This window comes from Rattus norvegicus, chromosome 7 (assembly GCF_036323735.1).
Source record: "Rattus norvegicus strain BN/NHsdMcwi chromosome 7, GRCr8, whole genome shotgun sequence".
In the NCBI taxonomy this organism is placed as follows: domain Eukaryota; kingdom Metazoa; phylum Chordata; class Mammalia; order Rodentia; family Muridae; genus Rattus; species Rattus norvegicus.
Window position 1 is genome coordinate 48479907 of NC_086025.1, and position 12680 is coordinate 48492586.

The 12680-nt window shown below is 44.2% G+C and overlaps 1 protein-coding gene across 1 annotated transcript in view; it reads left to right on the forward strand.

Moving 5' to 3' along the window:
• Positions 1-3352: 3352 nt before the first annotated feature.
• Positions 3353-12680, forward strand: part of Osbpl8 (oxysterol binding protein-like 8) — a 152893-nt gene continuing 143565 nt past the window's right edge. The window contains exon 1 of the mRNA NM_001309455.2: positions 3353-3446. The gene's annotated coding sequence lies outside the window, so the exon portion shown is untranslated. The remainder of the gene's footprint in view (positions 3447-12680) is intronic.

Genomic DNA, 12680 nt, shown 5'->3' on the forward strand with positions numbered 1-12680 from the left:
TGTAGCCAATTGTGAGCTATCCAGTATGGGTGCTGGGAACTGGATTCTGGTTCTCTGGAAGAGCAGTAAGAGCTCTTAATCACTAATTCGCATCTCTAGCATTTAATTAAAAAAAACATTGTATTTGCACATATGTGTATGTGTGTATGTGTTGGTATAAGACAAGTTGGAGTTGACTCTCCTCTTGTAGGTCCCAGTCATCAAACTCAGGTCTTTAGCCTAGACACTGTGTAACTGAACTCTTGAGAGCCTCCTAGACCACCTCCCAAACTTTTTAAAGTGAGGCTAAGAAGCTACAACTAGTCTGTCAGGAATCTGCATAATCTGTATACTGACAGCTTGTTTCTCAGGGGAGCATCATCTACTGGGGGAGAAAAGATACCACTCCGTAATCAGTATGTAGTCCAAAGCCTCGCTCTTATCACAACTGGCAATGCAGAGTAATTTATCTAAACACACATCTAATTAACTACGTCTCTAATGTAGGTCTCCTTATTTCTCATACCCCATTTTCCAGTGCACAAATGGTCAGATTTTCAAAGGCCAATTGAAGAAATTGGGGCTGAGGCAGAAGAGAATTATGCAAGGCAATTTGCCTCCTTTGTTGCAATCTTTGGTTTTAATTCTCAGGGTAAAAGCAAAGGAAACAGCCACGCAGCCAAGAAGATATATTTTTCTTGTTATCTAGTATTTTAGAAACATTGTTTAAATATATTTGACTGCAAGTCACAGTAAGAAATACAATTTAAATAACAACAGGGGACACATTTTTACCCTGATTATTTATTTTTAAATACAGGGTCTCTCTTTAGGAGTCTCTGTAGTCCTGGAACTTGCTCTGTAGAAAGAACAGTCTGGCTCTGGATTCTACAGAGATGGGCTACTATGGCCGGCTAGTCACAAAGTAACTTTTTTTTTTGGTTCTTTTTTTTTTTCCGGAGCTGGGGACCGAACCCAGGGCCTTGCGCTTCCTAGGTAAGCGCTCTACCACTGAGCTAAATCCCCAGCCCCACAAAGTAACTTTTAAAAAAGATTTTACGTGTATGGGAGTTTTGCGTGCACGTGCATGCCCTGTGCCTGAGGTGGTCAGAAGGGGTGGGACTCCCTGGAACCACCAGCTACCGAGTGGGTGCTAGGAAGAGAAACAAGGATTTGCAAGAACAACAAGTACTCTTAACTGATGAGCTCATCTCTCCAGCCTCCCACAAACTAATTTTTGCTTGGTTTAGATGTTACGCATTCTTATCTTTTAGATTGTAGTCCATTAAAACTGAATTCATTAAAAAACGAAACTGGCTTTTGTTAGTCAGGATAAAAAGAACGTTGCTTCAGGTAAGTGACAAGTTTCGATCAGCTGCTAAACTGGAATGTTACCATCATCACATAACAGTAAGTTTCCTGCCTTGCACAGCCTCAGCACTGAGGAAGTAGAGTCAGGCAGCTGTCTGTGAGTTTGAGGCCAGCCTGGTCTACAAAGCAAGTTTCAAGACATCTAGGGTTACACAGAGAAACCCTGTTTCGAAAAACCAAAACAAGGAAGAAAACCAACTGAACCACAAAACAGTAAACTTCCCTTATGCTTATATGAAACACAAATATAATTTCCTCTACACCCGGGCATCAAGCCTTCACAGGACCAGGGGCCTCCCCTCCCATTAATGCCGGATAAGGCCCCTTCAGTTCCTTTAGTCCTTCCCCTAACTCCTCCATTCGGGTCCCTAGGTTTCTTAACAGAAGAACGTTTTGGAATCTTTCCCTCATTGGAACAGTCCTTCATGAGAAAATCTAATTGTTCTTCAAATGTTAACATATCTGCATCAAGATGTGTCTTAAAGATCAGTGGCCTGGCATAATTTAACTGGGCAGTAAGTTGCTCTTTCTGTGGGCAACATAATGGCCACGTCTGCAGTTTTTTTTTAGAGCTGCTATGAAGTACATCAGTAATAGGCAGAATCCTGTGGCCTATTTAAGTATCTGGATGATCCGAATGTCATCTGATTTCCTGTCAAGAAATGTAATGGAAATTGTGTAAAGTTAAAAAAGAAAAAACAAACTCGGTTCCAGAGTAGAAGGATAATCGAATAAGGAATTGAATTTTTATCACACAAAACAGCCTTGTTAGAGGCACTCAGTCCTAGTAGCTTTTCTCTTCTTCTGTATTGTAACTGGCTTTCTTCCAGTGATGAATTCTCCTTTCCTCTCAACAGGATGGGGAGGGGTTCCTGGGGTCGAGGGTTAAAAAAAAAAACACCAAGTGTTGAGGTACTAAACACACACACACACACACACACACACACACACACACACACACACAAAACAAAAACAAAAACCAAAACATCAAAATGAAGAGTTAAACTGGGCTCTATTTTCAAATTGAGAGGTACTATCAAACTGCCACGTTGTTCAAACTGTCACCAACTTCACTGTAAAACCTAATGACTGTAAAAGCTGGCACCGAGGACTCTGAACGTGACTACGAATGTTTAAAAAAAAAAAAAAAACCAACCCAAAAGCCTGCTAGGTTCTTCGCATCCCAGTGTGACTGAAAACCACATTGCAAACCTCCTGTGAGGCCAACAGCAAATTAGACACCACAGTGAGCGTGCCATTGGAAATAGGCAGCAGCTGCTCCAGACTGCTCCTCCAGCCGGAATTGCTACTCGCAGCCTCCTCTAGGCTGTTGGGCTGGAAGTGGACCCGGCCGGAGGTCGGGAGGCGGGTCCTGCCCAGTGAGCGCTTTGCGGCCTCCTCAGGTGATGTAGGCCGGGGTCCCACCTTCCACAAGGCCTCACCTCAGGGGACCCGCGGGCGGGCGGGCGGCTCTCTACCTCAGGGGTTCCTGAGGAGGAACCTCGAGGGCGCGGAGGCGAGGTGACAGCTCGCCAGCACGACGAGCTGCCAGCAGTTTCCTCCGCGCGCCCGCCCAGCAGAAGCTACCCGGGCCCGCTCCCTGCGGCGTCACGTGACGGGAAGGAGGCGTAGCCAGAGCCCTGGGCCGGAGGCGGGGCTGCGAGAGGGGCGGGCTTTGGGATGTGAAGGCTCGTGGCGGCTCGCGGCGCCCAGAAAGGCGGTGTCAGGGTGGATGACAGCATTCTGCTGCGACGCGCTCTCAGCTGGGCGGCGGTGGTAGCGGCAGTGGCAGCGGCAGCCAGCCGGGGCGGCAGCAGCGCTCGACTCGGCCACCGCCGAGAGCGGTAGCGGTAGGGAAGGAAGGGGTTCCGCCCTGGCCCGCGGGCGAAGGGGTCGGAGTTCTCTCGTTGCTCCGGGCCGAGCCCCCACCGCGGCTAGACTGTGCCCTCCATCGGGCTGGCTCGCAGTTACCGCCGTGACTGGGACCGAGAGAAGTTGGGGGGTCCCAGCGGACACTAGGGCCCCGGATTCCGGCGTCACTGTGATCCCGTTGAAGCCTGCTGCCTGCGGGCCGCCTCCTTTGGGGCTCCGCATCGGTGAGTGGCACTCAGTCCGGCGTTGGGGGGCAGCGGAGTCGTGCCTTTGGGGTGACTGTAGTCCCTCAGTCCTACGTTCCGAGCTCGGGCCGTGGGCACTCCTGGGCACCCCGCGCAGCGAGTTCCTCTCCTGCCTTTGTCCCTTTAGAGAGGGAGATTGGCAGGGCTGGCGGGGGTGGCGTGTTTTTGGGGCCCGCGGTAGGTGCGTCTGCAGCGGTACAGTGCCCAGCAGGGACCTGGGATGGGGGCGGGGGCGGCTCGGCGTTCCGGGTCCCGAGAGTCTGCCCCTCCTGAAGTTTGACAGGGCTACGCCGGGGCTCGCCGGAAGCCCCCGCGCAGGGGTTGAAAACCTATCGCTTTGTCGCTCGGGGCGGTTAAGGCAAGGCTTGGGGTTTTCCTGTGACAGACCCTGAAGAGGTTGTGCCGCGCGCAGGCAGACCGCACCCGCCTTTGCAGAGACTGTCGCGGTGTTCCTTAAACCTCAGCTTGGACGGCCTTCTTGCCACACTGGAGAAAAGGCGGTGTCTTCGCTGCACTTTTACGTTTTTGTTTGCTGCTACACTGTGGAGAATGTAATCAGGTTCCAGGGAGTTTCATATGGAGCATGCTTTTGCTTCATTGAGCAACCCACTCAAGACCGGCTGATGCGAAGCAACAGTAGATGCAGATTTTCCATTCACTAAAGTCATTTAACACTTCTTTGTGAGCGACATCTGCGTTGTGAAACATAACCTAATTTCATTTTAACTAAATGCCGTCTGAAATAAGAAGTAACTTGGGTTCCTCTCTAAACAGATGGGAAAACTTATCTGATGATAGCATATCTGCTTTCAATAACTTAATGAAGTTTTTTGCCTTTTTGCTGCTGGAAGACTTAAGTAACAGTAGTATTTAGAATACCTTGGGTATAGCAGGGCTTTCTTAAAAGTAATCTCACTGTAAACAGCCTTACATTAGTGCAGCCCCAAATTAGTGCAACTATAGGTCTTTCAAGATAACCATTTAAAGCTTGTTTTTGCCTCTTGAAGGATTCCAAAGAACAATTGAGGTATAGGTAAACTGCTTGTTACGCTTTTTCTTTCTCTTCCCTTGGGGTTTCATCTAAATTCGAGCATGCTGAGAGACTGGAATCAGTCACTTTGCTTGCTAGAACCTGTTTTGTAGTGAGATTATTAAAATGCTAGTTTTATAAAAACAGGTTGGAGAAGGAAGGGAAAGGCCATGCAATTTAAAATGCACTCTATTAAAAGTCCAACTAATTTCAAACATGTTACTCTTTCTTATGATAGCAAGGATGCAATCTTTCTCTGTAGCAAGAACGACTGCAGTGCGCTTGTTCAAAGTGTTAGCAAAGGGAATAGATGGAATTTAAGACCTTCCTAAAGCTCTTTAATTATGGAGATTAAGTTGTTGCGGTCAAATTCCATGTGAACAGTTTGAGCCACAAAGATCAACAGAGGTGCCTAGAAATGCTTGCTTAATTAAAACTGGACGTGGCTTGCCTCTTGCACTGAGTTGCGATCATTACTGTTGTGATCATGTCTGATTTGTGCAAATGGTCTTTTCATTGAGAATTGTAATTTTTATTTGCTTGCTTTTGTTTTCTCAGATAGGGTTTTGCTGTGTTACCTGCCTAGTGATGGTGTTCATCATGTAGCTAAGACTGGCCTTGGAACTTGGCAGAATACTCCTGCCTCAGCCTCCTGGCTGTCACATGTATTCCACTGTGCCTGGCTTTTGTTACATTTTTGGAGTTGGGAAACATTTCTTGGTTCTTTTTTTTTTTCGGAGCTGGGGACCGAACCCAGGGCCTTGCAGTTGCTAGGCAAGCGCTCTACCACTGAGCTAAATCCCCAACTCCTCAGGAAACATTTCTTAACACATTCATAGGATTTAGATATTTGGTAAAATGGTTTTTGCTTCTGAATTCATTTTTGAATTGAGAGTTAAGAATATACTTTGGAGATAGCTTTGCAGTCCTTTGAAATGACATTTTCTTATAGAATGTGCCATTACACAAAGATCTTTTTTTTTTTTTTTTTTTTGGTTCTTTTTTTTTTGGAGCTGGGGACCGAACCCAGGGCCTTGCGCTTCCTAGGTAAGCGCTCTACCACTGAGCTAAATCCCCAGCCCCAAGATCATTGTTTTTAAAGGACAAATTGCAAGGTTTTAGTTTAACATTGGGTGGTTTTAGTATGTTTCAACCTGGTTGGGTAATTACTAATCCATCAACGATAGATAACTTAGACAAAGAATTGATATTTAGAGGTTTTGTAACCCTACAACAGTACTCATAGTGTCATATTTTGATATTCTTATATCCAAAGTTGTAAACATGAATAACAATAATCTTGGGATGCCAGGCAATCAAAAGTATATGATAAGATCATATCTTATTCTTATAAATGAGCCATAAGAACAGCAAGAGCTTCTGAGATACTGGGTGTGGTGTTTGCTGGTGCTCTTGGGAGGTAGAAGAAGAAGGGTTACCTTGAGTTTACAGCTAGCCTTGAGATCTTCTCTCTCTCTACACAAACACACACACACACACACACACACACACACACACACACCCCACACACACATATCCCTTGTTGGAGAACCGTTGAATGTAGATGTCCAAGTGCAAGGAGATGGTGAGAAGTACTTAATTGCAGCATTGTGGTGAAGTAGGTTTCCTGTGCATGGTGCCCTAGGTAAGTAAGTGAGCTATGTGCAGATTTCCTGGCAGTATATACTAACTGAGGTTTTAGGTTTATCCTTCTACCTTAGTCTGTACTGCATATTCTCATAAAAGCATGCAGTCAGATAGACTCTAGAAGACACAATCATAGGGAGCTTTGTTCTTGAAACATGTTGTGAATCTGACACCTCATAAGGAAGAGGTCCTTCACCTGGAACTTACACTTCTAAGTTTACCTGTGTTATAGTTCTAGGAAACTAATAAGCAAAATGCAGTCAGTGACAACTCTCTAAAATAGCAACCATCCATGCTGTTCATAAGTTACTGTAGTTCTACCCACTGACTGGAGAACAAGTGGAGTGTGTGCTAATGACACTCAAAGTGAGGTGATGAAGGGAAGGAGCCGTGTAATCTGGGAACCTTCTTGAAGAAGGGGATTTTTATGATAGGCTTTGGTGGAGGTCATGTAGTTAAAGGTAACCTGGTATATTCAGAGCGTGTGTAAGACAGAATGAACCAAAATTAGACCTGGTGATACAGGCCTGTACCCCAGCTATTTGGGAGTCTGAGATAAGGGGATCACAAGGTCAAAGCCTACTCGATCTGTAGAGTGACTTCAAGATCAGCCGTAACATGCTGACAGGATGGCTTTGTCACCAAGCCTCATGACCTGGCATTTTGAGTTAGATTTCTGGTGGCAGGAGACCAGCAGCTCCTTTAAGTTGTCCTCTGATAGCCATACACAGCCTCTGTGACCCATTCCCTATAAAATAATGAATACATGCAGAACCAGAGAGCAGCCTGGGCAGCTAGCTTAAAGTAGAGGGAACTGCATGGTGACAGTGTAAGTCTTTAATCCCACCCAGCACTTGGAGTCAGAGGCAGATGAATCTCTGAGTTCAAGGCAAAAACAAAAAAGAAGAAAAGAGAAAAGGAGGTAAAAAATTGTGTTGGGAAGGGATGTAGCTTACCAAACAAAGCAGTCAAGTTTCAGTTAACAAAACAAATGTTAAACAATGTCACAATAAGCACAATTGCTTTTATGTTCTGTTGCATTTGGAAGAACTTTTCTTCTCCCATCCCAGTACTTACCTCCCCTAAGATAAGAAAATCTGCATGCTTTGTTTAAAAAAAAAAGTGAAAATACAGTGAGGATGGGTGGCACATGTGTTTAACCCCAGCATTCGGGAGGCAGAGGCAAGCCTAACTTCAAGTCCAGCCTTGTCTACAGGTGGAGTTCCTGGATAGTCGGGGCTATACAGAGAAACTGTCTTAAAAACCAAAGCAAACAAAAGTGAAAATGCAGAGTACTTCAGTTTTTAGGAATGGCAATATTACAGTTACGGAGGGAGGCTGGATTATATCTTAAACAAGTAATGTGTCCTTCAGCAAGTTCCTGGCCTTGGCTTTCTCTTTTGTAGAGGGGGATACTATCCTTACCTTGCATGGTGGTTTGGGGAATGCAATTACATGTGTTTTAAACTGCCAACCTCAGTATTTAAAATGTGGAGAAATTTCAACTATTATAAAATTATATGAAATATTTTCTTTGCATCTAGAACTTTAAATACTATTTTGGTTCATGTAATATTAATTTGGGTAAGTGCTCTATCACTGAACTATTAGTGAACTACCTAGGCCATTTTTCCTGATTTCTCGTATTTCCTTGCCTTACCTAGTTGTTTCATGGTAATCTCTTTTTAGATTCATAGTTTATGCTTTTTCTGTCTTTCTCTCTCCTCTTAAATTCTCTGTGTGGTCAGATTTGACACTGAATTTCTGATCCTCCAGTCTGGTTTTGTTGTTACAGGAATTGCCCATTCATGCCCCAAAGGTAGTTTTTCTTTGTGTAAATCTTACTGCTTTCTGATAGAAGTGAATCTTAGTTGTATTACTGCCCCTTGTCAAGATTACACGAGATGCTGGATTCCTCCTCGGAACTGTAAAGCTCCAGTACCTCTTTGTTCTTCCTGACTCAAAGCTGCATTATCTTGTGATCTTGGTAGTTTTCACGATCCATGCAGCACTCTGATGCATATAGAATGTTTGAGATAGACTTGGAGTTTTGAAATGATAGAAAAGGCTGCTTACCACAAATCTATTTTAACCAAGAATGGCAGAAAATCCGACTCTTTAGGCTTTTCTTGTAAAAATTTAAAAAAATTGTTAAGTGTATATGAGTGTCAGTGTGTAGGTTGGTGCACACGAGTGTAGGTGCCCATGGAGACCAGAAGAGGGCATCAGTCCCCTTGATCTGGAAGGTTGGGGTGAGTCACTTCATATGGGTGTTGTGAACCAAACTTGGGTCCTGAAGGAGCAGCAAGTATTGGAACTGCTGAGCCATCCCTCCAGCCCCTAGAGTATATGTTAAAAGACATTATCTTTATCATCATACTCTTCTGTCCATTGTTTTTAGAACAGACAAATAAAAACCCAAGGAGTTTTCAATTTGCTATAACATTCACTAAAAGTAGTTAGTGAGATGGATGAATATGAAGATGCTTCCTTTGTTTTATTCTAGAATTCAGTAGTTTTGGAGCTGACCAATAGGCGTCTACATCATTTCTTTCTGGTGTGTGTGTGTGTGTACATGCTAGTGTTGTGCTTGCTGAGTAGGCTGGACTGGCTAGCTGGTCAGTGAACTTCAGGTATGATCCTAATTCTCCTTTCCCAGCACTGGGAGTGTAGTGGGAGTGCCGCACCTCTGGGAGAGAGGAGCTGATACAAGCAGGATTTTGAGCAGAAATGATGAGGTGAGGAACTGGTGACAAGAGGGCACGGCTACATTGTTCAAGTGAGAACTGGGGACTGGAAGAAGCCAGGTGTGCTAAGTGTATACTTCTGTGTCTTGTGGCTAATCTACTATTTAAGATGAGCAGTTCAGAAGCTAAGAAAAATAGCACTGTGAAGTGTAGTGTGGCTTTTGTAGTCCTCTATGTTGTGATACTGGCAGTAATGGACTCTCTTATCACCGTCATTTTAGACATGTAAAGAAGCAGAGTAGCATTGGCTTTGCCAGACTGTGAGTTCAGAACTACTTACTGTCTCTGGCTGAGACAGGGGTGGCCACAGGGGAAGAAAATGCATATGGAGGCTGAATTGACAGGCTGAAAGGGAAAGTGTGTAGGGAGGCCAGGCATAGAACCTTGTGGGTTTCTCACAGTTCTTACTTAGAAAAGAGATGTAGGAATTCATTACTAGAAACTGAAATAAACAGAAATTAGCAGTAAGAGCTAGCTAGCTTGTGCCGAGGCTGCTGTTAGGAGGGGTGAGGGGTAGGAAGGGCAGGTGTAGTTCACTGCTTACCACAGTCTTCCTTCCTCCCTGTCATCAGGTGGGTGTGGTGGATGTGCTGAACTGTCACTGCTGGATTGAAATGACAGAGAAGTGGGGGTTCTTTCTTTACCCTTTCTTCCAATTGTAGAGTCAAGTCTGAATGCTGGAGGTCTTATGGGTTAGTAGACATAGGTTTAAAGGATCTAGAGCCCCTAAACTAGGGGTGGGGAGTTAGGGAGATAGCTCAGTTGGTAAAGTGCTTGCAAGGACCTCCTGCTTTGGTAGATAGTTCATGCTTGTGCAAGCGTGAGGACCTGAGGTTGGTTACAGGTAAATGCCTAGGCTCACTGGTCAGCTAGCCTCACCTAATCAGAAAGCCCTAGGGCTCAGATAGACTATCTCCAAAAAACTAGGTGACAGTGCGTAATACTCAAGGTTATTCTCTGGCCTCCACACAAAAGTGTGTCCACCGGTGCCTGCACACACACTTGTACTTGCACACACACCTACATCTCGGCACCTCACCCTCCACCCCACGTGAATACACACCTGCTCTCTAAGTAACCAAACAGGTTCCAGATGGAAGAGAGGTGTGCATTAATAGGAACATGCCACAATGGACGTAGTTTTGTCTGAGAGTACTGAAAATTTGGGGTTAGGCAGCTAATGGTGTCCCCGCTGTAAGCTGCTGAGTAGATGAAGTATTTGAGATCCTAAGATCTGTAAGAGTCGTAGCTCAGGTGGGTGATTCTCAGTTGCTGCTGGACCTCATACACAGAACATACGCCGTGGACTCTGTGAGGGTCAGTGGCCAGCCCGAGATGCCTGTGAGGATGCAGAGGATAGGTCCTTGAGTCTGTATTTAATGAATGTGAGGATGCAGAGGATAGGTCCTTGAGTCTGTATTTAGATGCCTGTGAGGATGCAGAGGATAGGTCCTTGAGTCTGTATTTAGATGCCTGTGAGGATGCAGAGGATAGGTCCTTGAGCCTGTATTTAGATGCCTGTGAGGATGCAGAGGATAGGTCCTTGAGCCTGTATTTAGATGCCTGTGAGGATGCAGAGGATAGGTCCTTGAGCCTGTATTTAGATGCCTGTGAGGATGCAGAGGATAGGTCCTTGAGTCTGTATTTAATGAATGCTGATAGTATCCATGCCCATGACAGTTTTGTCTTTTATGGAGATATTACCATACGAACTAGGAAGAGGGCAGGAGAGCTGGCTCAGTGGTTAAGAGCACTGACTGCTCTTCCAGAGGTCCTGAGTTCAATTCCCAGCAACCACATGGTGGCTCACAACCATCTGTAAGGAGATCTGATGCCTTCTTCTGGTGTGTCTGAAGACAGTGACAGAGTACTCATAAACTAAACAAATAAATCTTAAAAAAAAAAAAAAACTAGGAAGAGAGAAAAACTAAAATTAGAAGATTTTACTTAAAGCAGAATTTCCCAACTTGACACACAGTATTTCAGCTGGGTAATTTTTTGGTTATGAGTTCCTACGTGTTAGAGAATAGGTTACCCCATCCCTGTACCCACTAGATTCCAGGAATACTTCTTGTAATTGTAACAGGTAGAAAAAAAAGACATTGCTAAATGTCCCGCGGGGTAGTAGAGACACCACCTTAAAGACAGAATGAACCTGTAGAAAAGATATTTAAGCTATAGAGATTCACCATCTTTAGTTAAAGAATTTTTCTGTCTGTTAGGGAATGGATGAGAGTTCATGGGAGGTTGTTTAGATATGTGGAGGGAAGGAAATTCTATTGTTTTTGTAAAGATCCAGTTTCTGTTGGATTTTTATTTTTTTCCTTTTTTTTTTTCTTTTCTTTTTTTTCAGAGCTGGGGACCGAACCCAGGGCCTTGCGCTTGCTAGGCAAGCGCTCTACCACTGAGCTAAATCCCCAACCCCAATTTTTTTCCTTTTGAGACAAGCTCTCACTGTTTAGTTATGTCTGACCTGGAGCTCACTGTACAGTTTAGGCAGGCCTGAATTCGATGTGATCCTTTTGTTTATGTACCACCATGTCTAACTCCTTAGTTCTATCAATTTCGCATTGAAAGTCCCCTCCAAACAGCAATAAAACTACGTCAGCTGAGCCTAAATGAAGACATTACTGAAAATTTTATTTTTTTCTTTACTTCTCCTCCTAATTATGGGTACTTTGTATTTCCTATATAAACACATTTTCCGCTGTATAACTCTAGCTCTGCCTTATGTCCTGAGGTTGTTTATAAATGATAAAAGCAAGTAGCAAGTACTATGACTATGTAAATATTATTTAAGGCTGGGTCAGGTAGTATGCATAGATTAGGATTCCTTTTCTGTAGATTTTATTATGTAACCCCGTAGTTATTAAAAAAACAAACAAACAAACAAACAAACAAACAAACAAGCAGCTGTTAATACCAAGGTTCTGACTATTTAATTTTTAAAATATCTGGATAGGAATTCCTGTTTCCCTTATTTTTCCCTGTCCCCTCTTCTAACAGTATGTCTCTACCCTAGTCTTCCCTGCACTGCCTCCTTACTCCCATCCATTCTACTGTGCTTTCATTTTGACTGGTCAGCTCTAGTTTAGACAGTTTGACTTTTAGGTCTCTTCCTATAACTTCCTTTTGTTATACTGTTTTGTTTGCTTGTTTTCAGACAGGGTCTCACACTGTAGCCCAGGCTTAGCCCAGCTAACCTCAAATTTATAGCAGTCCTTCTTCCCCCAGGCTCTTCCTGCTAGGAATGAGCCATCATGTCCAGTGCTCATTTTAAAACTCTTTAATTGGATAATGTAACTTTCTTTTGCCCCATAGTCTTGTGGAAGTATACATTCTCAGGTGTGTGTGCCCAGAGGATGAGTGTTGTGAATCCTCATCTATTTCTCTTCTACTTATGCCCTTGAGACAGAGTCTCACTGAACTTGGATCTTGCAGTTTTTCTGGTTAGGCTGGCTAGCTAGCAATCCCCAGTGATCTTCCTGTCTCAGTCTCAGTCTTCCTGTTCTAGGGCCCTTCAACCCTGAGATTATGGGCCATACCATCTGGTTTTGTAGGGTGCTGGGGATCCAAATTTAGGTTCTTCTGCTTGCTCACAAGTGTTCTTTCTCATTGAGCCATGTCCTCAGCTCTCTTTTGTTCTTTCTGAGACAGGGAATCATGTAGCCCACACTGTCCTTGACTTCACTTTACAGTTGAGGACGACACCCTATTGAGACATTGTCTGGAGTCTCTAGTTAACAGACTCTCAGGTGCCAGGATCTTTTACCTGGGGAAATGAGTTTA